The following is a 26,649-nucleotide window of genomic DNA, read 5'->3' on the forward strand; positions in this document are numbered from 1 at the left end:
CTTCCCAAGAGCAATAGGTAATGCAGAAATAAAGGATTGTCCACAACCACTGTTAACTGAAAACTTGCAGGAACTTTTACTGAAGAATTTCTGTACATGTAGTAATAGCAACAGTCCAGATAACAGATTCTCTATAGATATAGCTGAGCAGCGATTGACATTTGGTTGGGATCAGATAAGCTCAATTTAGCTTCTTAGGGATTTTGTAGCATTGATCCGCTGGATTTAAGGGTGCGTTTAGGGGAATTGCTTAGTATATCCGCTATGTTAGAGGCCGAGGCCGCAAGGCTTTGGCCTAGTAAATTGTCTTGTAAGCTGTGGAGGTCCTACCTCTTCCAGAATCAGCAACCCGAGAGAGAGATCAAGATTGCACAGCTCCCTTATATGGGCAGGGGCTGTCCGTTTTGGATTGGTCCATAACAACTGTCACTCACCGTTACATTGCATTGTGGGTGAACACGTCATGGGAACCTCCAAAGGTCCTGTAGCAAAACCATAGAGTTCTAACCTAATCACGTGACCAGCAGGTCCTGCTACACTGAACAGGTAGGCAATTAAATATATACACATTTATACTTATATTTATAAGAACTTCTATATAGTCATAGACTAACTGAGGGGTGACAAGGGGATAACTATAGGAGAGGGACCCCGACGTTCCTAGGGACTCTGACTATGGGGACCTCTACAAAGGTAACGTATGAAATACGGTACCGGGACACCACATCAGTGTACAGGGCCCCGTTTGTCCTCAGTGTATGGAGCCCTGCTTGTCCTCGGTGTACAGGGCCCCGCTTGTCCTCGGTGTACAGATCCCTGCCTGTCCTCGGTGTACAGATCCCTGCCTGTCCTCGGTTTACAGATCCCTGCCTGTCCTCGGTGTACAGATCCCCGCCTGTCCTCGGTGTACAGATCCCTGCCTGTCCTCGGTGTACAGATCCCTGCCTGTCCTCGGTGTACAGATCCCTGCCTGTCCTCGGTGTACAGATCCCTGCCTGTCCTCGGTGTACAGATCCCTGCCTGCCCTCGGTGTACAGATCCCTGCCTGTCCTCGGTGTACAGATCCCTGCCTGTCCTCGGTGTACAGATCCCCGCCTGTCCTCGGTGTACAGATCCCCGCCTGTCCTCGGTGTACAGATCCCTGCCTGTTCTCGGTGCACAGATCCCTGCCTGTCCTCGGTGTACAGATCCCTGCCTATCCTCGGTGTAAAGATCCCTGCCTGTCCTGCGTGTACAGATCCCCGCCTGTCCTCGGTGTACAGAGCCCCGCCTGTCCTCGGTGTACAGATCCCAGCCTGTCCTCGGTGTACAGAGCCCCGCCTGTCCTCGGTGTACAGAGCCCCGCCTGTCCTCGGTGTACAGATCCCCGCTTGTCCTCGGTGTACAGAGCCCCGCCTGTCCTCGGTGTACAGATCCCTGCCTGTCCTCGGTGTACAGATCCCCGCCTGTCCTCAGTGTACAGAGCCCTGCCGAAGAAGTGCCCTGATCTCTCTGCCAGCTTTCTCAGTCGGCATCTGCATGGACACATAAACAGGCTAGCCTGGCCAGGTGGGTGGCTTATGAATTGTATAATTGTATGTATCTTCTACCTGCCTTTCACCGCTCCCTACATGATGGAACAGTCTGACTTAGTTATATGTGAAATATAACTTATATCTCTGACTGTGCCATCATGTAGGGGGCGGTAAAAGGCAGATAGAAGATGGAGTAGGCTTCCCAGCAGCACAGAGTATTTCAGACAGTCTGCCTCACTACAGTTCCCTCCAGAAATACTCTGTGCTGCTGTGCTATTTGCTTAATGAATCTAAGAGGCCTCAGCCTCACCTTATGGCTTATGAATGGACTAGTTGCTATTTTCTTCCTGCTTTTCACCGCTCACTATATGATGGCACAGTCAGAGATGAGTTATATATCTGACTGTGCCATCATGTAGTGAGCAGTGAAAGGCAGGTACTCCGGTGAAAAACTGTGTTTTTTTTTTTTTAAAATCAACTGGTACCAGAAAGGTAAAGGGGTACTCCCGCGGAAAACTTTTTTTTTTTTTTTATAAATCAACTGGTGCCAGAAAGTTAAACAGATTTGTAAATCACTTCTATTAAAAAATCTTAATCCTTCCAGTACTTTTTAGGGGCTGTATACTAAAGAGAAATCCAAAAAAGAAATGCATTTCCTCTGATGTCATGACCACAGAGCTCTCTGCTGACATCATGACCACAGTGCTCTCTGCTGACATCTCTGTCCATTTTAGGAACTGTCCAGAGCAGCATATGTTTGCTATGGGGAATTTGCTATGGGGTCCTGCTCTGGACAGTTCCTAAAATGGACAGCAGAGAGTACTGTGGTCATGACATCAGAGGAAATGCATTTCTTTTTTGGATTTCTCTTTAGTATACAGCCCCTAAAAAGTACTGGAAGGCTTGAGATTTTTTAATAGTAGTTATTTACAAATCTGTTTAACTTTCTGGCACCAGTTGATTTAAAAAAAAAAGTTTTCCACCGGAGTACCCCTTTAACCCCTTAAGGACCCAGCCCAAATATACCTTAAGGACCCGGCCATTTTTTGAACAACTGACCACTGTCAATTCAAGCATTAATAACTCTGGGATGCTTTTACCTTTCATTCTGATTCCGAGATTGTTTTTTCGTGACATATTCTACTTTATGTTAGTGGTACAATTTTGTCGATACTTACATCATTTCTTGGTGAAAAATTCCAAAATTTGATGAAAAAATTTGAAAATTTAGCATTTTTTTTATCTTTGAAGCTCACTGCTTGTAAGGAAAATGGATATTCCAAATAAATTATACATTGATTCACATATACAATATGTCTAATTTATGTTTGCATCATAAAATTGACAAGTTTTTACTTTTGGAAGACATCAGAGGACTTCAAAGTTCAGCAGCAATTTTCCAATTTTTCACAAAATTTTCAAAATCGGAATTTTTCAGGGACCAGTTCAGTTTTGAAGTGGATTTGAAGGGCCTTCATATTAGAAATTCCCCACAAATGACCCCATTATAAAAACTGCCCCCCTCAAAGTATTCAAAATGACATTCAGTAAGTGTGTTAACCCTTTAGGTGTTTCACAGGAATAGCAGCAAAGTGAAGGAGAAAATTCAAAATCTTCATTTTTTACACTCGTATGTTCTTGTAGACCCAGTTTTTGAATTTTTACAAGGGGTAACAGATGAAAAATCCTCCCAAAATTTGTAACCCAATTTCTCTCGAGTAAGGAAATACCTCATATCTGTATGTCAAGTGTTCGGCGGGTGCACTAGAGGGCTCAGAAGGGAAGGAGCAACAATGGGATTTTGGAGAGGGAATTTTGCTGAAATGGTTTTTGGGGGGCATGTCACATTTAGGAAGCCCCTATGGTGCAAGAACAGCAGAAAACCCCAACATGGCATACCATTTTGGAAACTAGACCCCTCAAGGCACGTAACAAGGGGTCCAGTGAGCCTTAACACCCCACAGGTGTTTCACGACTTTTCGTTAAAGTCGGATGTGTAAATGAAAAAAAAATTTTTTCACTAAAGTGCAGTTTTCCCCCCAAATTTACCATTTTTACAAAGGGTAATGGGAGAAAATGCCCCCCCAAATTTGTAACCCCATCTCTTCTGAGTATGGAAATACTCCATGTTAGGACGTAAAATGCTTTGCAGGCGAACTACAATGCTCAGAAGAGAAGGAGTCACATTTGGCTTTTTGAAAGCAACTTTTGCTGAAATGGTTTTTTGGGGGCATGTCGCATTTAGGAAGCCCCTGTGGTGCCAGAACAGCAAATAATACCCACATGGCATACTATTTTGGAAACTACACCCCTCAAGCAATGTAACAAGGGGTCCGCTGAGCCTTAACACCCCACAGGTGTTTGACGACTTTTCATTAAAGTTTGATGTGTAAATGAAAATATTTTTTTTTTTTACTAAAATGCAGTTTTCCCCCTAAATTTTACATTTTTACACGGGGTAATAGGAGAAACTGACCCCCAAAATTTGTAACCCCATTTCTTCTGAGTATGGAAATACCCCATGTTAGGACGTAAAATGCTCTGCTGGCAAACTACAATGCTCAGAAGAGGAGAAGCGCCATTGAGCTTTTGGAAAGAGAATTAGTTTGGAATGGTAGTCAGGGCCATGTGCATTTACAAAGCCCCCCGTGGTGCCAGAACAGTGGACCCCCCCACATGTGACCCCATTTTGGAAACTACACCCCTCACAGAATTTAATAAGTGGTGCAGTGAGTATTTACACCCCACAGATCTTTGGAACAGTGTGCTGTGCAAATGAAAAATTTAATTTTTCATTTTTACGGACCACTGTTCCAAAAATCTGTCAGACACCTGTGGGCGTAAATTCTCAATGTACCCCTTATTACATTACGTGAGGGGTGTAGTTTCCAAAATGGGGTCACATGTGTCGGGAGTCCATTGTTCTGGCACTATGGGGGCTTTGTAAACACATGTGGCCTTCAATTCCGGACAAATTTTCTCTACAAAATCCCAATGGCGCTCCTTCTCTTCTGAGCAGGGGCGGACATATCACTTGTTCAGCCGGTTCGGCTGCACAGGGGCCCAGAGTGTTAGGGGCCCCCCCTAGTAGCCCAGGTCACATCTTGGGCCTCACAATCTGGGCCCCTGCAGGGCCCCCTTCCAGTACTTCGTACTAAATGCTGCAGCAACAGGTCCCGGACCTGCCGCTGACAGCAGTAATTTGCCTTTAAACCGGCCGGGCGAGACGGACAGGACAGAGGCTGATGGGAACAGACGTGCCCCGCGCAGGCACGCACGTCTGTTCCAAGCCCCTGATGTCACGTGTCATGGCCTCTGATCCCGGCAGAAGCGACAGGAGCAGCAAACCCTCCCGCTTCACAGCCGCATCACTGAGCAGATAAGGTGAGGAGAGCGACGGTCGGGTGCAGGGCGGGGGGGGGGGGGGGGGGGGGGGGTTTGGGGGGGAAGGGATTGTAATGATGATGAAGAGGACAGGAGGGGTGTTGAAGAGGTTGGTGGTGTAATGATAAGAAGGATTGGGGGTCTGGGAGAACGTAGTGTTGATAAGGAGGACCAGAAGGGGGGTCAGGGGTGTAGTGATTAGGGGGTTTAATGTTGATGAGAAGGACTGGGGGGGGTGTCAGCTGTGTAATACTGATGAGGTGCTTAAGGTATATGGGGTGATGAGGAGACTGAGGATGGAGTGCATGGGGTGTATGGGGTGATGAGGATGGAGTGCATGGGGTGTATGGGGTGATGAGGAGACTGAGGATGGAGTGCATGGGGTGTATGGGGTGATGAGGAGACTGAGGATGGAGGGCATGGGGTGTATGGGGTGATGAGGAGACTGAGGATGGAGTGCATGGGGTGTATGGGGTGATGAGGAGACTAAGGATGGAGTGCATGGGGTGTATGGGGGTGATGAGGAGACTAAGGATGGAGGGCATGGGGTGTATGGGGTGATGAGGAGACTAAGGATGGAGTGCATGGGGCGTATGGGGGTGATGAGGAGACTGAGGATGGAGTGCATGGGGTGTATGGGGTGATGAGGAGACTAAGGATGGGGTGTATGGGGGTGATGAGGAGACTGAGGATGGAGTGCATGGGGTGTATGGGGTGATGAGGAGACTGAGGATGGAGTGCATGGGGTGTATGGGGTGATGAGGAGACTAAGGATGGAGTGCATGGGGTGTATGGGGTGATGAGGAGACTGAGGATGGAGTGCGTGGGGTGTATGGGGTGATGAGGAGACTGAGGATGGAGGGCATGGGGTGTATGGGGTGATGAGGAGACTGAGGATGGAGTGCATGGGGTGTATGGGGTGATGAGGAGACTGAGGATGGAGTGCATGGGGTGTATGGGGTGATGAGGAGACTGAGGATGGAGTGCATGGGGTGTATGGGGTGATGAGGAGACTGAGGATGGAGTGCGTGGGGTGTATGGGGTGATGAGGAGACTGAGGATGGAGTGCATGGGGTGTATGGGGGTGATGAGGAGACTGAGGATGGAGTGCATGGGGTGTATGGGGTGATGAGGAGACTGAGGATGGAGTGCATGGGGTGTATGGGGTGATGAGGAGACTGAGGATGGAGTGCGTGGGGTGTATGGGGTGATGAGGAGACTGAGGATGGAGTGCATGGGGTGTATGAGGTGATGAGGAGACTGAGGATGGAGTGCATGGGGTGTATGGGGTGATGAGGAGACTGAGGATGGAGTGCATAGGGTGAGGAAGAGACTGAGGATGGAGTGCATGGGGTGTATGGGGTGATGAGGAGACTGAGGATGGAGTGCATGGGGTGTATGGGGTGATGAGGAGACTGAGGATGGAGTGCATGGGGTGTATGGGGTGATGAGGAGACTGAGGATGGAGTGCATGAGGTGTATGGGGTGATGAGGAGACTGAGGATGGAGTGCATAGGGTGAGGAAGAGACTGAGGATGGAGTGCATGGGGTGTATGGGGTGATGAGGAGTCTGAGGATGGAGTGCATGGGGTGATGAGGAGTCTGAGGATGGAGTGCATGGGGTGTGTATGGGGTGATGAGGAGTCTGAGGATGGAGTGCATGGGGTGATGAGGAGTCTGAGGATGGAGTGTATGGGGTGATGAGGAGTCTGAGGATGGAGTGCATGGGGTGTATGGGGTGATGAGGAGACTGAGGATGGAGTGCATGGGGTGAGGAGGAGACTGAGGATGGAGTGCATGGGGTGATGAGGAGACTAAGGATGGAGTGCATGGGGTGTATGGGGTGATGAGGAGACTGAGGATGGAGTGCATGGGGTGTATGGGGTGAGGAGGAGTCTGAGGATGGAGTGCATGGGGTGATGAGGAGTCTGAGGATGGAGTGCATGGGGTGATGAGGAGACTGAGGATGGAGTGCATGGGGTGTATGAGGTGATGAGGAGACTGAGGATGGAGTGCATGGGGTGTATGGGGTGATGAGGAGACTGAGGATGGAGTGCATGGGGTGTATGGGGTGATGAGGAGACTGAGGATGGAGTGCATGGGGTGTATGGGGTGATGAGGAGACTGAGGATGGGGTGTATGGGGTGATGAGGAGACCGAGGATGGGTTGTGCGGGGTGTATGGGGTGATGAGACTGAAGATGGGGTGCGTGGGGTGTATGGGGTGATGAGGAGACTGAGGTTGGGGTATATGGGGGTGATGAGGAGACTGAGGATGGAGTGTGTGGGGTATATGGGGTGATGAGACTGAGGATGGGGTGCGTGGGGTGTATGGAGGAGATAAGGAGACTGAGGATGGGTTGCGTGGGGTGTATGGGGTGATGAGGAGACTGAGGATGGAGTGCGTGGGGTGTATGGGGTGAATCAGTGGTGTATAGTGGTTGGCAGTATTAAATTAATAGAATACAGTGGTTGGCAGTATTATATTCAGGGTACAGTGGTTGGCAGTATTATATTCATGGAGTACAGTGGTTGGCAGTATTATATTCATGGAGTACAGTGGTTGGCAGTATTATATTCATGGAGTACAGTGGTTGGCAGTATTATATTCAGGGTACAGTGGTTGGCAGTATTATATTCATGGAGTACAGTGGTTGGCAGTATTATATTCAGGGGTACAGTGGTTGGCAGTATTATATTCATGGAGTACAGTGGTTGGCAGTATTATATTCAGGGGTACAGTGGTTGGCAGTATTATATTCATGGAGTACAGTGGTTGGCAGTATTATATTCAGGGTACAGTGGTTGGCAGTATTATAGTCAGGGTACAGTGGTTGGCAGTATTATATTCATGGAGTACAGTGGTTGTCAGTATTATAGTCAGGGTACAGTGGTTGGCAGTATTATAGTCAGGGTACAGTGGTTGGCAGTATTATATTCATGAAGTACAGTGGTTGGCAGTATTATATTCAGGGGTACAGTATTTGGCAGTATTATATTCAGGGGTACAGTGGTTGGCAGTATTCAGGGGGTACAGTGGTTGGTAGTATTATATTCAGGGTACAGTATTTGGCAGTATTATATTCAGGGGGTACAGTGGTTGGCAGTATTATATTCAGGGGGTACAGTATTTGGCAAGGTTATAATGATTACTGTCATCATACAGAGGATGAGGATCTACTGACAAATTAAGGAACCAATGATGTCCAGATGTCAGACTGCAGAGAAGATGGAAGAAATCCTGGTGTCTGGACCAGATGAAGAAAAGTAAAGACAACAGAGAAGACGTCACTCAGGTCAGTGATATCATTGTGTATTTTCCTAACTGTCCCATCAGAGTTGTAGTCACTGATATCATTGTGTAGTCTCCTGACTGTCCCATCAGCTGTAGTCACTTCAGACATGATGGGAGTTGCAGCTTTCCAACATCTGGGGAGCCACTTGAACCAAGGTGATTGGTGGGGGTCCCATGAGTCAGACCCCCACCATAAAAATGGGCTGTTTATTTTAAAATGCCTGGGCCTATTTTTGGTCCCAGTCTGGCCCTGCCTGTAAGTCACTTCTATCACTAAGAATAAGAAGCCAAGGAACCAGGGGGTGCCAAGGAGTGTCGTGCTAAGTCCAGGGGTGCGAATGTAAAGGGGAGCACTGCCCTCTGCATCCCAGCTAGATACGGGTCAGGCTGACCTGGGGGAGTACTCACGGGGCCACACACTGAGAGGGACAGGGCCACCCGGAGCCCACCTCAGGAGCCGTTCCATCCACCTGTACTGGACAAGGCAAGTGGCGACACTACACACGCGGGGTAAGTGGAGGCCCCCCCGGTGGGGTCTGGGTACATGAGGGGGCACAGTGCTGGGGGGGGGGGCCCAGGCACATTCCTTGCACAGGGGCCCTCTGCTGTCTGTGTCCGCCCCTGCTTCTGAGCATTGTAGTTCACCCGCAGAGCACTTTAAATTCACATATGGGGTATGTTCTTACTCAGAAGAGATGGGGTTACAAATTGGGCGGGGGGATTTTTTCCTATTTTCCCTTGTGAAAATGAAAAATTTAGGGTAACACCAGCATTTTAGTGAAAAAATATAATTTTTTTAATTTTCCCATCCAACTTTAATGAAAATTTGTCAAACACCCGTGGGGTGTTCAGGCTCACTATACCCCTTGTCACGTTCGGTGAGGGGTGTAGTTTCCAAAATGGGGTCACATGTGGGTATTTTTTTTTTCCCGTTTGTCATAACCGCTGTAAAATCAGCCACCCCTGTGCAAATCACCAATTTAGGCCTCAAATGTACATGGTGCGCTCTCACTCCTGAGCCTTGTTGTGTGCCCGCAGAGCATTTTACGCCCACATCTGGGGTATTTTCGTACTCAGGAGAAATTGCGTTACAAATTTTGGGGATCTTTTTTTCCTTTTACCGCTTGTGGAAATAAAAAGTATGGGGCAACACCAGCAGGTTAGTGTAAATGTTTTTATTTTTTTACACTAACAGGCTGGTGTAGCCCCCAACTTTTCCTTTTCACAAGCGGTAAAAGGAAAAAAAGACCCCCAAAATTTGTAGTGCAATTTCTCCCGAGTACGGCGATACCCCCTATATGGCCCTAAACTGTTTCCTTGAAATACGACAGGGCTCCGAAGTAAGAGAGCACCATGCGCATTTGAGGACTAAATTAGGGATTGCATAGGGGTGGACATAGGGGTATTCTACACCAGTGATTCCCAAACAGGGTGCCTCCAGCTGTTGCTAAACTCCCAGCATGCCTGGACAGTCAGTGGCTGTCCAGAAATGCTGGGAGTTGTTGTTTTGCAACAGCTGGAGGCTCCGTTTTGGAAACCCTGCCGTACAAGACGTTTTAAATTGTTTATTGGGGGGGGGGGGGGGGGGACAGTGTAAGGGGTGTATATGTAGTGTTTTACCCTTTATTAGGTGTTAGTGTAGTGTAGTGTTTTTAGGGTACATTCACACTGGCGGGTTACGGTGAATTTCCCGCTAGGAGTTTGCGCTGCGGCGAAAAATTTGCCGCAGTCCATACTTGAAGCAGGAAATTTACTGTAAACCCGCCTATGTGAATGTACCCTGTACGTTCACATGGGGGGGGCAAACCTCCAGCTGTTTCAAAACTACAACTCCCAGCATGTACTGACAGACCGTGCAAGCTGGGGGTTGTACTTTTGCAACAGCTGGAGGCACACTGGTTGGAAAACCTTCAGTTAGGTTCTGTTACCTAACTCAATATTTTCCAACCAGTGTGCCTCCAGCTGTTGCAAAACTACAACTCCCAGCATGTACTAATCACCGAAGGGCATGCTGGGAGATGTAGTTATGCAACAGCTGGAGGTACCCAACTACAACTCACAGCATGCCGAGACAGCTGTTTGCTTTCTGATAATGCTGGGAATTGCAGTTTTGCAACATCTGGAGAGCTACAGTTTTTAGACCACTGCACAGTGATCTCCAAACTGTGGACCTCCAGATGTTGCAAAACTACAACTCCCAGCATGCCCAGACAACAAACAGCTATGTGGGCATGCTAGGAGTTGTAGTTTTGCAACATCTGGAGGGATATAGTTTAGAGACCACTGTGTAGTGGTCTCAAACTGCAGCCCTCCAGCTGTTGCAAAACTACATATTCCAGCATGCCCAAACAGCTGTCTGGGCATGCTGGGAGTTGTAGTTTTGCAACATCTGGAGGGCTACAGTTAGAGACCACGGTCTCAGACTGTAGCCCTCCAAATCTACTTACCGGCTTCCGTAGGATCCCGGCAGCCGTCCTCTTCAGACGCACGAAACGCCGCCCGCCTCCGGACGGGTAAGTGGACGTCGGCGCCGGTCCCCTTCGGTTCCCCGTTCTGCCCCGCCTATTGTGGGTGGGCAGGACGGGGAAAACGAAAGTTAACCCCCCCCCCCGCCCCCGGTCTGCAGACCAATAGCAGGGATAGGAGGGGTGGCAACCCTGCCACCTCACTCCTATGCCTACAGGGGGATCGTGGGTGTCTTAGACAACCGCGATCCCCCTTCTATTCCGGGTCACCGGGTCACAATAGAAACGTATGACCCGGAATCGGCGCAAATCGCAAGTGTGAATTCACTTGCGATTTGCGCCGATCGCCGACGGGGGGGGCGTCTGATGACCCCCCTGGGCATTTGCACAGGGTGCCTGCTGATTGATATCAGCAGTCACCCCGACCCGGTCCCCGCCCGGCGCGCGGGGGGGACCGAAATTCCCACGGGCGTATGGATACGCCCTGAGTCCTTAAGTACCAGGACGTCAAGGCGTATCCATACGCCCTAGGTCCTTAAGTGGTTAAAGGTGACTGGAGGCTGGAGCCAAGTTGGACTGGGTATCACAGACAGAGATCCCAAGTTGGCATAAAAAGGAGGAGTTCAGTGTTTTAAGGCACTTGGGGGGAGATTCATCAAAACCTGTCCAGAAGAAAAGTTGCTGAGTTGCCCATAGCAACCAATCAAATAATTTCTTTCATTTTTGAAAAGGCCTCAGAAAAATGAGAGAAGCAATCTGACTGGTTGCTATGGGCAACTGGACAACTTTTCCTCTGCACAAGTTTTGATAAATCTCCCCCTCGGTGTAGTTAAGGTGATTGGCATTGCCATCCCTCAAAGCACCCCATAGCTTCAAGCGCACTGCCCCCCCTATTCCTTTCTATGGCAAATATTCATATGCATACTGGGCGGGAATAGGGGCGGGACAGAGGTGGCGCCAGGGGTGGAGTCTTGCAGGGGGCCCTTGCTTTATTTGGTCCGGGGCCCTGGGTGGTGAGGAAGTTGCCGACGGGCAACGGAACGCGTGGGGTCTTTAGGGGGGCACTTGCCTGGTAACACCTCCACTAACCGTCCTGTGTCACTTCATCATTACTTGCTACATGAGAATACAGGTTGTATATGGGCTGTTGTGATGAATATAGTGTTATGCGGTAGCTTATTTGTATGACATAGTGACGATATTGATGTACTGTAATAGGCAGGTGCCCTGGGTGGGGTTCCTTTGTTGAGGGGGCTCACCCTGTTTTGTGCTTTGGCTGCTTTAGGCCTGTTTTAAATGTTTTTAAGAATCTTGTCTGTTTTTTTGATTCATGTATTAATAAAGAGTACTTTTTGATATTTATGGGTGTGCGCTGTTTTGCATGTTTCTTTTTCTTTTTCTTTCTGGATACTGTACTACATTGATACGTATAGCCATGAATTGTGGTGAGCATAAGGACATCCCTCTTGTCCTTATACCGGACCAACAACAGGTTCTCATGGGAAAAGGCACGGGACTCACCCCGGGGGATAGGAGCATGTAGGGGATGGGGCGGAAGGCCTCTTTGATTCTTCCGGACTGTCCCACAAGCGACTGTGGATCTGGCGGCGAGAGATGTGAAGAGAGGGCTACTAGGATAAAAGTTATCCACGTAAAGGTGGTAACCTTTATCTAGCAATGGGTGCAAAAGGCCCCAAACGATTTTCCCGCTAACACTTAGAGTGGGGGGACATTCTGGGGTTCAAAACGGGAATCTCGTCCCTCATACACTATAAACTTGCAAGTGTACCCGGAGGTACTCTCGCAAAGTTTATACATTTTCACGCCATACTGCGCTCGCTTGGTCGGGATGTATTGCCGGAAGCTGAGTCTCCCCTTGAAGCTGATGAGCGACTCATCAATTGAGACCTCCCACCCCGGGACATAGGCCTCCCAAAATCTGGCCCCGAAGTGATTGAGGACCGGCCTGATTTTATACAGGCGGTCATACGCAGGATCAGTTCGGGGGGGACATGCCGCATTAACAGCATAATGCAAACATCTCCGAATGGCCTCGAACCGGGGACGTGTCATGGCCATACTGTAGAGGGGTGTCTGGTAAAGGACGTCCCCACTCCATTATTGCCTGACAATGTTTTTTTTAACTAGACCCATATGCAGCACGAGGCCCCAAAAGGTCCTCATTTCGGATGCATCGACTGGAGTCCAGCCGCCGGGTCTAGCTAAAAGTGAGCCCGGGTTAGCGGCGACGAACTGTTGGGCATACAGATTCGTCTGTATAACCATCAAATTAACAAAGTTGTCACTGAAAAAATTACCAAAAAGGTCAATTTCAGTGAACCCGGCGATGTTAATTTTGATTCCTGAGTCGCCAACAAACTCTGGAATCACGGGCTTATGGTCCACTGGCTGAGTCCAGACAAGTTCTCCGGTATGATGTACCAGTGAACTTTGCTGGGGGGCTTCACTAGTATGAGCACCAGGGGGACTCATACTAGCATGGGGCACAGGGTAAAGGGCAGAGGAGGTTTGTGGCGGCGTCTCCGCCGCCTTGGTGGCTCACCATCTGAACTAAATGATGAGGAGGACGATGAAATAAGGAAGGTGGGGTCTTCATCGTCCTCTGAGCCGCTCTTGGTGTCGTAGGCAATTATGGCATATGCCTCTTCCGCCGAAAACTCTCTGCGGGCCATTTCCCTACTCTAATGTGGATACAGGGGTGTGTGTGTGTGTGTGTGTGTGTGTGTGTGGGGGGGGGGGGAAACTTTATTTGTGTATGTGCTGCGTGTGGTGTGGTGCGATACTACCTCCCTAACCCGCCCTAGCCTAACCTAACTAAACTAAACTAACCCGCCCTAACAGAAAAAATATATATAAAAAAGGGGACTTTAAAAAAAAAAAAAAAAAGGGGGACTTCTAGCGCAAAAAAAGCCCTGCGCCAAAAAAAAGCGTTTATCTAATCAGTGGTGTGCGCACCAATTAGCACTTGTGGCGGCAGGGGGCGCAGAAGTCAGTGGGGGTCCGGCCACTCAGCCCAGAACAGTGGCTGGTGGCTTGTACACAGACCCCCACACAAAAAAAAATGTAAAATTAAATAAAAAAACCGCTTAACCCCGAAAAAATGCACCCGCCTGAACCCCAAAAAAAACGCTGATCAGTGATAAATCACCGACAGCGGTGGGACAGGCTGCACACACAGGTACGGTCCGTCCACACAGTACACGCCTGCTACTGGTGGCACGGAACCCCTATGGGTGCAAAAAAGAACGCGGTAACCGAAAAAAGTGCCTTTACCACAAAAAAAAAATGCTGATCAGTGATAAATCACTGACAGCGGTGAGGCACGCCGCACACACAGGTATGGTCCGGCCACACAGTACACGCCTGCTACTGGTGGCACGGACCGCCTATGGGTGCAAAAAAGCGCTAGAAAACCCGAAAAAAATCGCCGGCACCACAAAAAAAAAAACGCTGATCATTACTACGGGACTGATCAGCGGCGGGTGGGCTTTAACAAACGGTGGCGGACCGCTCTTTTATAACTTAGAGGGTCCGCACACGCTTAGGAAAAAAAAAATCTGCGCCAAAAAAAAAATACGCTGGCGGCAGACCGCAGCAACCCAGCAGGGCCGGGGTCACACAGCAAAAGGTGCTACGGACCCACGGACACCCACTGAGGTACGCTGAAAAAAAAAATACTTTTTTTTTTTAACCTTAACCTGTCCATACCTAATCTAAAGCTATCCCTGGGGATTTCTGTGCCAAGGGGCCAAAGAAAGGGGGCAAGGGGCATTTTTTTTTACTGAGGGGATGGTGGGCAGCACGGGGCTCCTTCCTGCACACCAGATCTCTCTGAAATGGCGGACAGAACCGAGCAACATGCTCCTAGCCCCCACCATCCCCTCCCATTACTATGTGATTGGTGTGGCCACTTTGGCCACCCAATCACACTGTAGTGGGGGCGGTGGCAACAATGCCAGCCCCCAGTACAGCATTGATGATGATTGGTGGTGTATATTACACCACCATTCATCATCTATATCCGGGTCACAGGGTCACACATGACCCTGATGACCCGGAACCGCTGCAGAACGCCGGTAAGTAATTACCGGCGTCCTGCAGCGATCGCCGGTATAGGAGGTCCTCCGGCACACTGCCGGGATGTCTGCTGATTGAAATCAGCAGACATCCAGCTCCGATCCCCGCCCAGCGAGCGGCGGGGAACGGAATCGCAGCGCATCGCTCGTCTGAATTGACGAGCGATGCGCTGCGATCGCCGACATGGGGGGTCATCATGACCCCCCTCGGCGATATGCAGCGATGCCTGCTGAACGATTTCAGCAGGCATCCGGCACCCCTCCGGCTAGCGGCGGGGGGCCCGGATTAGACAGGACGTACTCAAACGTCCTGAGTCCTTAAGGACTCGGAAAAGGGGCCGTTTGAGTACGTCCTACGTCCTTAAGGGGATAAGGCACTCGGTGTAGTTAAGGTGATTGGCATTGCCATCCCTCAAAGTACCCCATAGCCTCAAGCGCACTGCACCCCCTATTCCTTTCCATGGCAAATATTCATATGCATACTGGGCGGGAATAGGGGTGGGGCAGAGGTGGGGCCAGGGGTGGAGTCTTGCTGGGGGCCCTTGCTTTATTTGGACCGGGGCCCTGGGTGGTGTCGGTCCACCCCTGACAGGAAGTGATAGAAGAGATACAATTCATATGCAGGGGATTGAAATGGCACAGGAACCCTGCCTGTTTGGCAGCTCAGGCCATGGCCGCCAAGGCTGGTGCAAGGATTTTTGTCACCCTAGGCAAAACCTCATTTTGCCGCCCTTATGTCTCGGGCCCTTGGCCCTCACCCTTATTTGCACCGCCTCACCCTTTTTAATGACTGTTAGACTATGTTCACACGTTAGGTTTTCCATGCAGAATTGCACAGGAATATACCGTACGGAAATTCCGCTGCAGCAGAGTCCCATTAATTTCAATGGGGTTCTGGCGCACTGTGCACACAGCAGAATTTCTGCACAGGAAATATCTGGCACCGAAATTCAAATTTGGTCATCCGCAAAAAGAATAGACGTCTGTTCTTTCTGTGTATTCTGCTCAGAAATACATTGCCGTCTATGATAAAGCGAATTTATGAACAATCTTAGCGCCAGCATGTTCTGACACCGCTCCACTATCTTCAGAATATCCGCACATAAATTTTCTGTGTGGACATTCGAGCTTTACAATCAAAATTGAGTAGGTGGACCCTGTAAAAGTATGTCCTGATGTGATTGGATGTATATTTACACCCTGTACATGATGCAAACAATGGATCGGTGCTCGCATCATGTATGACCGGTCCTGGCAGCCAGAGACCTGCCAATAGTGGCAATCATCAACGATCGCTCTAATGTTTGTCATTAACTCCTCAGATGCCTTGATCAAAGCAGGTTATGGCAATGCGGACATTATATTCAAGGATGGATTCACCTGTGGCGATCTGGTGATCATTCAAAATGGTGGATGGAGGTCCTCTCACCTGCCTCCTCCACTCTCCTAGGGTCCCGTTCATCAGAAAAAGGCTCATGCATGGAAATTGCTGGGTGTCCTATGGTTGCCACCCAGCATCAGTTGCCTCTCTCCGCACCGCATTATGCAGATCGTGCAGGAGAGCAGCTTTGGACACTTAAAAAAAAAACTCATGTCATCCACGTTTTGCTAACACTATTTTTCACACACAAATAAAATAAATGAGTCAAACAAGTTAAAGAATGGTTTAAAAAGGGGAACTTTATTTATTATATATTAAAATGTTTGTGTAGGGAATTTATGTAACCTCCATCACTCACAAAGAGCGTACAGTAACTAATACTCAGGACAGGAAAAACCTCCAGAGGGGAGGAAACCTGTAGGGAATCCATGGCTACTGTATTGCCCTTCCTCTGGGCATACTAAAGGAGGTTACCTCTAGAATTTGGGCCAATGCGTCTGTGTATGTGCGTGATTCGAGGGGCTGTGCCTTCATCCAAATTCTTGCTAGGTCTGGAAATCCACGTCTTCATCCAACGTCTTGCTGTAGGTCCGGAAATGCTACTCCACATCCTGGAAATAATGCATCTAAGATAGGAAAATAAAAGATAGATTATTTACATGTTTATTATAGAAAAGCACATTGAACTGCACTAAAGACCTTTTGGTCACAACAATGTGACACTTACCAGTCACAGTAGTGTATATGACTTTGCATTCTCGGCCCCTACAGTGTCCAGCATCAGCCCCTCACTGATGAAGAATGAGCAGGAGCAGTGTTATATCTGCTCAGTGCTGCTCTCTGGTGGACAATGGCTATGACATCACATGTGTGACACGCTGTTACCTCCTGAGAGTTCAGTAGTGCTGCTCTCTGATTGGCTGAAAAACAAAAAAGCTTTCTTATATATTCTGCATGACTGTTATCTAAGGGATTTTGGGCAATTTCTTATTAAAATGGGGCTACTCCCTGTGGGTGCAATATACTTGTTTCTCCTAACCAGACACTCAGTATTTGTAATTATAATTTGGTGGCCCCAACAGCCTGGGCCCATAGGTTTCTTACACAGATCAGTGCGGCTCTGGCAGGCTTAATGAGCAGCGCTGGCTGCCGGGACATCTGACGAGTGACATCCCTGACGTTGTGGTCTGGAGCAAAGGATGTCACTCGTCAGACGTCCCGGCAGCCACTGATTTATAGTGGTCGTGGCTCCTGCTGCCAGTTCAAGATCAGACACCATGGTCCTAGATTGACATACTGCACTACTGATCCCTTGTGGCTGTCCATCTGTTGCAAATCTACAATTCCCAGCATGCCCTTGGCATGCTTGGAGTTGTAGCTTTGCAACAGTTGGACAGACATCTGTCGAAAGGGGGGGAGGGGGAACACCAAAAATGTGGGCTTTGAAAAACGCCACACATAAGTCGTGTTTAATCCCAGCCTAAGCCTAGGAACAGATGCAATTCTTGTTTGATTGTTTGGGGTTTTTTTTTTTTGCCCCCCAAAAAAACAAAACACTAAAAACTGCCCCCCTCATTTTTTTACTCTGCCATCTTTGTGGCATTTTTACTAAAGACACAGGGGGGGGGGGGGGGGAGTTTAGAAGGGGGAGTTATCTTCTTTTTTTTTTTTTTTTTTTTTTTTTTTATCTAAGAGCCTAGGAACATGCTCTCGAATCACCCAAGGTGCAAGAAAAAGTGCAAACGTGTTACACTAAAAAAATGTGCGCAGAGGATGCGGTCTATTGCAAGCCCTTCTCCGATAGGAGAGAGGCCCCCCCAACAAACCTTACCCTTCGTCTCCGGACCAAAAAGTACCTGCGAGGTTCCAGGTTCGATGTCCCTTTTCGCTGAAACTACTAAGGGACCACAAATGCTCCCGGCATCCCCCTTGGCATTAGCCAAGGTATCTGCCCGCAGAGCCGATAAAGGTTTGTACCCTGCCAAGGCAGGAGTACCCGGGGTGTTTGCAGGGAGGTACGGAACCTAATGGCCATACACACCTCCCCTAGACCGCCAGGAGGGACACCCAAAAGGGCTCCTGACAAATCCTGTGGACACACAACACGCAAAAAGTGACACAGTGAGACAAAAAGAAATAAGTGAATGTGTGCAGATATACTGCCCGGACATCCAGCCGGATCTATAAAAATGTCTCTGATCCTAGCCAGAAGGCCGGGAATCAAGAGGTGAGTGCCACATGGTGAAGAGATTATGGTGCCCGTGCTTCCACTCAGTGAGCCAGTACACCCAGTGAGTTTCAGCACCTCGGGGTCACCACTCCCTGAGGCACAAAAGTACCTCGGCTCTAGACCCTCTCAGCCTCACGGCGACCTGGAGGAAGCAAGTCAAATCGGGGCAAATCTTAATCCTTCCTGTACTTATTAGCTGCTGAATAATACAGAGGAAATTCTTTTCTTTTTGGAATGCTCTCTGATGACATTACGAGCACAGTTCTCTCTGCTGACGTTATTATAATAATAATGCTTTATTTATTGTTGTGCTTAGTGGGATTTGAACCAAAGTCCCCAGCACAGCAAGGCAGTAGTGTTAACCACTGAGCCACCATGCTGCTCTTAGCATGCATCTGCTATGCATCTGCTATGCATGGTTGCTAAAATGGACAGAGATGTCAGCAGAGAGCACTGTGCTCGTGATGTCATCAGTGTTCCAAAAAGAAAGGAATTTCCTCTGTAGCATTCAGCAGCTAATAAGTACTGGAAGAATTAAGATTTTTTAATAGAAGTAATTTACAAATATATTTCACTTTCTGCCACCAGTTGATTTAAAAGAAAAAAGGTTTTCACCGGAGTACCCCTTTAACCACTTAAGGACCTAGGGCGTATGGATACGCCTTGACGTCCTGGTACTTAAGGACCCAGGGCGTATCCATACGCCCGTGGGAATTTCGTTCCCCGCCGCGCGCCGGGCGGGGATCGGGCCGGGGTGACTGCTGATATCAATCAGCAGGCACCCCGTGCAAATGCCCAGGGGGGTCATCAGACCCCCCCACGTCGGCGATCGGCGCAAATCGCAAGTGAATTCACACTTGCGATTTGCGCCGATTCCAGGTCATACGGGTCTATTGTGACCCGGTGACCCGGAATAGAAGGGGGATCGCGGTTGTCTAAGACACCCACGATCCCCCTGTAGGCATAGGAGTGAGGTGGCAGGGTTGCCACCCCTCCTATCCCTGCTATTGGTCTGCTATTGATCATCAGAGGCGACGACAAATAGCAGACCGGGGGCGGGGGGGTTAACTTTCGTTTTCCCCGTCCTGCCCACCCACAATAGGCGGGGCAGAACGGGGAACCGAAGGGGACCGGGCGCCGACATCCACTTACCCGTCCGGAGGCTGCGGCGACGTTGATCGGCGGGCGGCGTCACGTGCTTCTGAAGAGGACGGCTGCCGGGATCCTACGGAAGCCGGTAAGTAGATCTGGAGGGCTACAGTCTGAGACTGTGGTCTCTAACTGTAGCCCTCCAGATGTTGCAAAACTACAACTCCCAGCATGCCCAGACAGCTGTTTGGGCATGCTGGAATATGTAGTTTTGCAACAGCTGGAGGGCTGCAGTTTGAGACAACTATACAGTGGTCTCTAAACTATATCCCTCCAGATGTTGCAAAACTACAAATCCTAGCATGCCCACATAGCTGTTTGTTGTCTGGACATGCTGGGAGTTGTTGTTTTGCAACATCTGGAGGTCCACAGTTTGGAGATCACTGTGCAGTGATCTAAAAACTGTAGCTCTCCAGATGTTGCAAAACTGCAATTCCCAGCATGACCAGAAAGCAAACAGCTGTCTCGGCATGCTGGGAGTTGTAGTTGGGCACTTCCAGCTGTTGCATAACTACATCTCCCAGCATGCCCTTCGGTGATTAGTACATGCTGGGAGTTGTAGTTTTGCAACAGCTGGAGGCACACTGGTTGGAAAATATTGAGTTAGGTAACAGAACCTAACTGAAGGTTTTCCAACCAGTGTGCCTCCAGCTGTTGCAAAAGTACAATTCCCAGCATGCATGGTCTGTTAGTACATGCTGCTGGGAGTTGTAGTTTTGAAACAGCTGGAGGTTTGCCCCCCCATGTGAACGTACAGGGTACATTCACATAGGCGGGTTTACAGTAAATTTCCTGCTTCAAGTTTGGGCTGTGGCAAATTTTTTGCCACAGTGCAAACTCCTAGCGGGAAATTCACCGTAACCCGCCAGTGTGAATGTACCCTAAAAACACTACACTACACTACACTAACACCTAATAAAGAGTAAAACACTACATATACACCCCTTACACTGTCCCCCCCCCCCCCCCCCCAATAAACAATTTAAAACATCTTGTACGGCAGGGTTTCCAAAACGGAGCCTCCAGCTGTTGCAAAACAACAACTCCCAGCATTTCTGGACAGCCACTGGCTGTCCAGGCATGCTGGGAGTTTAGCAACAGCTGGAGGCACCCTGTTTGGGACTCACTGGCGTAGAATACCCCTATGTCCACCCCTATGCAATCCCTAATTTAGTCCTCAAATGCACATGGTGCTCTCTTACTTCGGAGCCCTGTCGTATTTCAAGGAAACAGTTTAGGGCCACATATGGGGTATCTCCGTACTCGAGAGAAATTACACTACAAATTTTGTGGGCTTTTTTTCCTTTTACCGCTTGTGAAAAGGAAAAGTTGGGGGCTACACCAGCCTGTTAGTGTAAAAAAATAAAAAATTTTACACTAACATGCTGGTGTTGCCCCATACTTTTTATTTCCACAAGCGGTAAAAGGAAAAAAAAGACCCCCAAAATTTGTAACGTAATTTCTCCTGAGTACGTAACTACCCCATATGTGGGCGTAAAATGCTCTGCGGGCGCACAACAAGGCTCAGGAGTGAGAGCGCACCAAGTACATTTGAGGCCTAAATTGGTGATTTGCACAGGAGTGGCTGATTTTACAGAGGTTCTGACAAACGCAAAAAAATAAATAAATACCCACATGTGACCCCATTTTGGAAACTACACCCCTCACCGAACGTGACAAGGGGTATAGTGAGCCTGAACACCCCACAGGTGTTTGACGAATTTTCATTAAAGTTGGATGGGAAAATGAAAAAAATTTTATTTTTTCACTAAAATGCTGGTGTTACCCTAAATTTTTCATTTTCACATCGGGAAATAGGAAAAAAGCCCATCCAAATTTGTAAACCCATCTCTTCTGAGTAAGAACATACTCCATATGTGAATTTAAAGTGCTCTGGGGCGAACTACAATGCTCAGAAGAGAAGGAGCGCCATTGGGATTTTGTAGAGAAAATTTGTCCGGAATTGAAGGCCACATGTGTTTACAAAGCCCCCATAGTGCCAGAGCAATGGACCCCCGACACATGTGACCCCATTTTGGAAACTACACCCCTCACGTAATGTAATAAGGGGTACATTGAGAATTTACGCCCCACAGGTGTCTGACAGATTTTTGGAACAGTGGTCCGTAAAAATGAAAAATAAATTTTTTCATTTGCACAGCCCACTGTTCCAAAGATCTGTGGGGTGTAAATACTCACTGCACCCCTTATTAAATTCTGTGAGGGGTGTAGTTTCCAAAATGGGGTCACATGTGGGGGGGTTCCACTGTTCTGGCACCACGGGGAGCTTTGTAAACGCACATGGCCCCTGACTACCATTCCAAACTAATTCTCTTTCCAAAAGCTCAATGGCGCTCCTCCTCTTCTGAGCATTGTAGTTCGCCAGCAGAGCATTTTACGTCCTAACATGGGGTATTTCCATACTCAGAAGAAATGGGGTTACACATTTTGGGGGTCATTTTCTCCTATTACCCCTTGTAAAAATGTAAAATTTAGGGGAAAAACTGCATTTTAGTAAAAAATAAATAAAATTTCATTTACACATCCAACTTTAACGAAAAGTCGTCAAACATCTGTGGGGTGTTAAGGCTCAGCGGACCCCTTGTTACGTTCCTTGAGGGGTGTAGTTTCCAAAATAGTATGCCATGTGGGTAATTGTTGCCGTTCTGGCACCACAGGGGCTTCCTAAATGCGACAGGCCCCCAAAAAACCATTTCAGCAAAAGTTGCTTTCAAAAAGCCAAATGTGACTCCTTCTCTTCTGAGCATTGTACTTCGCCCGCAAAGCATTTTATGTCCTAACATGTGGTACTTCCTTACTCAGAAGAGATGGGGTTACAAATTTGGGGAGGCATTTTCTCAAATTAACCTTTGTCAAAATGGTAAATTTGGGGGAAAAACTGCACTTTAGTGAAAAAATTTTTTTTTTCATTTACACATCCGACTTTAACGAAAAGTCGTGAAACACCTGTGGGGTGTTAAGGCTCACTGGACCCCTTGTTACGTGCCTTGAGGGGTCTAGTTTCCAAAATGGTATGCCATGTTGGGGTTTTCTGCTGTTCTGGCACCATAGGGGCTTCCTAAATGTGACATGCCCCCCAAAAACCATTTCAGCAAAATTCCCTCTCCAAAATCCTATTGTCGGTCCTTCCCTTCTGAGCCCTCTAGTGCACCCGCCGAACACTTGACATACACATATGAGGTATTTCCTTACTCGAGAGGAATTAAGTTACAAATTTTGGGGGGATTTTTCATCTATTACCCCTTGTAAAAATTCAAAAACTGGGTCTACAAGAACATGCGAGTGTAAAAAATGAAGATTGGGAATTTTCTCCTTCAATTTGCTGCTATTCCTGTGAAACACCTAAAGGGTTAACACACTTACTGAATGTCATTTTGAATACTTTTAGGGGTGCAGTTTTTATAATGGGGTCATTTGTGGGGTATTTCTAATATGAAGGCCCTTCAAATCCACTTCAAAACTGAACTGGTCCCTGAAAAATTCCGATTTTGAAAATTTTGTGAAAAATTGGAAAATTGCTGCTGAACTTTGAAGCCCTCTGATGTCTTCCAAAAGTAAAAACACGTCAATTTTATGATGCAAACATAAAGTAGACATATTGTATATGTGAATCAATGTATAATTTATTTGGAATATCCATTTTCCTTACAAGCAGTGAGCTTCAAAGTTAAAAAAATGCAAAATTTTCAATTTTTTCATCAAATTTTAGCATTTTTCACCAAGAAATGATGCAAGTATCGACAAAATTTTACCACTAACATAAAGTAGAATATGTCCCGAAAAAACAATCTCGGAATCAGAATGAAAGGTAAAAGCATCCCAGAGTTATTAATGCTTGAAGTGACAGTGGTCAGATGTTCAAAAAATGGCCGGGTCCTTAAGGTATATTTGGGCTGGGTCCTTAAGGGGTTAACCCCTTAAGGACCAAGCCCATTTTCACCTTAAGGATCAGGCCAATTTTATTTTTGCATTTTCCTTTTTTCATCCTCGCCTTCTACAATCCATAACTCTTTCATATTTCCATCTACAGACCCATATAAGGGCTTGTTTTTTGCGTGACCAATTGTACTTTGTAATGAAATCTCATATTTTACCGTAAAATGTACGGCGAACCCAAAAAAATATTTTTTTAGGGAGGAAATTTTAATGAAAACCACAATTTTGCACATTTTGGAGGGTTTCGTTTTCACACTGTACAATTTACGGTAAAAATTACATGTGTTCTTTATTCTGTGGGTCAATACGATTAAAATGATACTCATGGCTACATACTTTTATATTTTTGTACCGCTTTAAAAAAAATCTAAAACTTTTTGTACAAAATCAGTAATCAAAAATCGCCCTATTGTGACCACCTATAACTTTCTCATTTTTTGCGCCATCATCTGAACTTTTTATCGATACCACATTTGCATATATAAAACTTTTATATAATTTTTTATAAATTTTTTAATAAAATGTGACAAAAAGGCAGCAATTTTGGCCTTTGTTTTTTTTTTTTTTTTTACATTTACGTCATTCACCGTACAGGATCATTAACATTATATTTTGATAGTTTGGACATTTACGCACGCGGCGATACCAAATATGTTTATAAAAGAAAAACTTTACACTTTTTGGGGGTAAAATGGGAAAAACGGACAATTTATATTTTCATTGGGGAGGGTATTTTTTGCTTTTTTTTTACTTTTGATTTTTACATTTTTCAACTTTTTTTTCACACTTTTTATGTCCCCATAGGGGACTATCTATAACAATCCTTTGATTGCCAATACTGTTCAGTGCTATGTATAGGACTTAGCACTGATCAGTATTATTGGCTATCTCCTGCTCTGGTCTGCTTGATCTCAGACCAGAGCAGGAGACGCCAGGAGACGGCCGGAGCAAGGTCAGGGGACCTCCGGCCACCATTACAGATGATCGGATCTCCGCGACAGCGTTGCGGGCGATCAGATCATCTATTTTATTATGCTGCAGATCACGGCATCTGAGGAGTTAATGGCGGACATCTGCGCGATCGCGGATGTCGGCCATTATCGGCGTGTGCCCGGCTGCTGATAGCAGCCGGAACCTGCCGTGTATGACGCGAGTACCGCTCTGATGCTCGCGATCATACACAGGACGTAAATGTATGTCCTGCCAAACCAGGACATACATTTACATCCGTGGTCGTTAAGGGGTTAAGTGAATGTGCGCCGTGACGTACGGCCCAATCTATAAAAATTTCCCTGATCCTAGTCAGAAGGCCAGGATGATTGCCAAATGTGGTGCAGTGCTTCCACTCAGTAAGCTATTACACCCAGTGAGTTTCGGCACCTCAGGGTCACCACTCCCCAAGGCACAGAAGTATCTCGGCCTTCAACCTCCTCAGCCTCACGGTGAGACCTGGAGCGAACAGGTCACATCAGAGCAGCCGTGGAGCTGATTCCTCAGAACCAGGCCCGGAATGCCCCGGGGCACCTGCCCCCTCCATGCAGCATCCATCCTACATCAATGGCAGAGACTAGACCACCGATTAGAACAGATACTACGCTTGATCTTAGCCAAAAGGCCAAGAGCCATATATGTCATCAGAACGCAGCCGTATAAATGTGGCACGCGCTGTACGCCGCAACTATGCAAATATATAGCACAGCCTGCTGCCTGTCCCAACTTATTGTGAAAACATTAATTTCGTCTGGGATTACACTTGGCGTGTTTGACAGAAAAAAACACCATGCTCGCTGCGGGCACATGTTATGTTGGAATCAATAGGGTAATATGAAATGCCAGACACTAATGGGGGTTTCTTCATCCTTTTATGGTCTTTTTAGGCTATCAAATCTGTGGGATGCCGAAAGCAGTTTTTTTTTTTTTTTCCTATGAAGTTTTGGTGTTTTTCTTCCCAATGTTTTTAATAGAAATCCTTGAGTCACATGATAAAAGAATCACATAATGAAAGAATCACATGAGTCATAATGAGAAAAGCCAGGGGGAAATAATAATAATAATTATGCACATTAGGGGAGATGTATGAAAACATGTGCAGAGGTAAAGTTGACCAGTTGCCCATAGCAACCAATCAGATCGCTTCTTTCACTTTTCAGAGGCCTTTTTAAAAATTGGTTGCTATGGGCAACTGGTCCACTTCCCTCTTCACAGGTTTTGATAAACTCCACCTCCCCCCCGGGACGTCTGACGAGTGAGATCCTTTGCTCCAGACCACAACGTCAGGGATGTCACTCGTCAGATGTCCCGGCAGCCAGCGCTGCTCATTAAGCCTGCCAGAGCCACACTGATCTGTGTAAGAAACCTATGGGCCCAGGCTGTTGGGACCACCAAATTATAATTACAAATACTGAGTGTCTGGTTAGGAGAAACAAGTATATTGCACCCACAGGGAGTAGCCCCATTTTAATAAGAAATTGCCCAAAATCCCTTAGATAACAGTCATACAGAATATATAAGAAAGCTTTTTTGATTTTCAGCCAATCAGAGAGCAGCACTACTGAAATAGAACTCTCAGGAGGTAACAGCGTGTCACACATGTGATGTCATAGCCATTGTCCACCAGAGAGCAGCACTGAGCAGATATAACACTGCTCCTGCTCATTCTTCATCAGTGAGGGGCTGATGCTGGACACTGTAGGGACCGAGAATGCAAAGTCATATACACTACTGTGACTGGTAAGTGTCACATTGTTGTGACCAAAAGGTCTTTAGTGCAGTTCAATGTGCTTTTCTATAATAAACATGTAAATAATCTATCTTTTGTTTTCCTATCTTAGATGCATTATTTCCAGGATGTGGAGTAGCATTTCCGGACCTACAGCAAGACGTTGGATGAAGACGTGGATTTCCAGACCTAGCAAGAATTTGGATGAAGGCACAGCCCCTCGAATCACGCACATACACAGACACATTGGCCCAAATTCTAGAGGTAACCTCCTTTAGTATGCCCAGAGGAAGGGCAATACAGTAGCCATGGATTCCCTACAGGTTTCCTCCCCTCTGGAGGTTTTTCCTGTCCTGAGTATTAGTTACTGTACGCTCTTTGTGAGTGATGGAGGTTACATAAAATCCCTACACAAACATTTTAATATATAATAAATAAAGTTCCCCTTTTTAAACCATT

At 47.3% G+C, this 26,649-nt stretch overlaps 2 long non-coding RNA genes across 3 annotated transcripts; one reads left to right on the forward strand and one right to left on the reverse strand.

The window, feature by feature from the left end:
• Window positions 1–531: 531 nt before the first annotated feature.
• LOC130267846 (uncharacterized) lies at window positions 532–26,649 on the forward strand. Of its 2 annotated transcripts, none has more exons than XR_008843309.1 (3): window positions 532–546; window positions 26,003–26,201; window positions 26,303–26,649. It is a non-coding gene; the product is annotated as an uncharacterized LOC130267846 (long non-coding RNA). The 2 variants fall into 2 exon arrangements; XR_008843310.1 differs by lacking the exon at window positions 532–546 and adding an exon at window positions 25,276–25,290.
• LOC130267884 (uncharacterized) lies at window positions 16,415–17,027 on the reverse strand. Its single transcript, XR_008843326.1, has 2 exons — window positions 16,863–17,027; window positions 16,415–16,761 (listed from the first exon to the last, which is right to left on the reverse strand). It is a non-coding gene; the product is annotated as an uncharacterized LOC130267884 (long non-coding RNA).

This window comes from Hyla sarda, chromosome 1 (assembly GCF_029499605.1).
Source record: "Hyla sarda isolate aHylSar1 chromosome 1, aHylSar1.hap1, whole genome shotgun sequence".
Lineage (NCBI taxonomy): Eukaryota > Metazoa > Chordata > Amphibia > Anura > Hylidae > Hyla > Hyla sarda.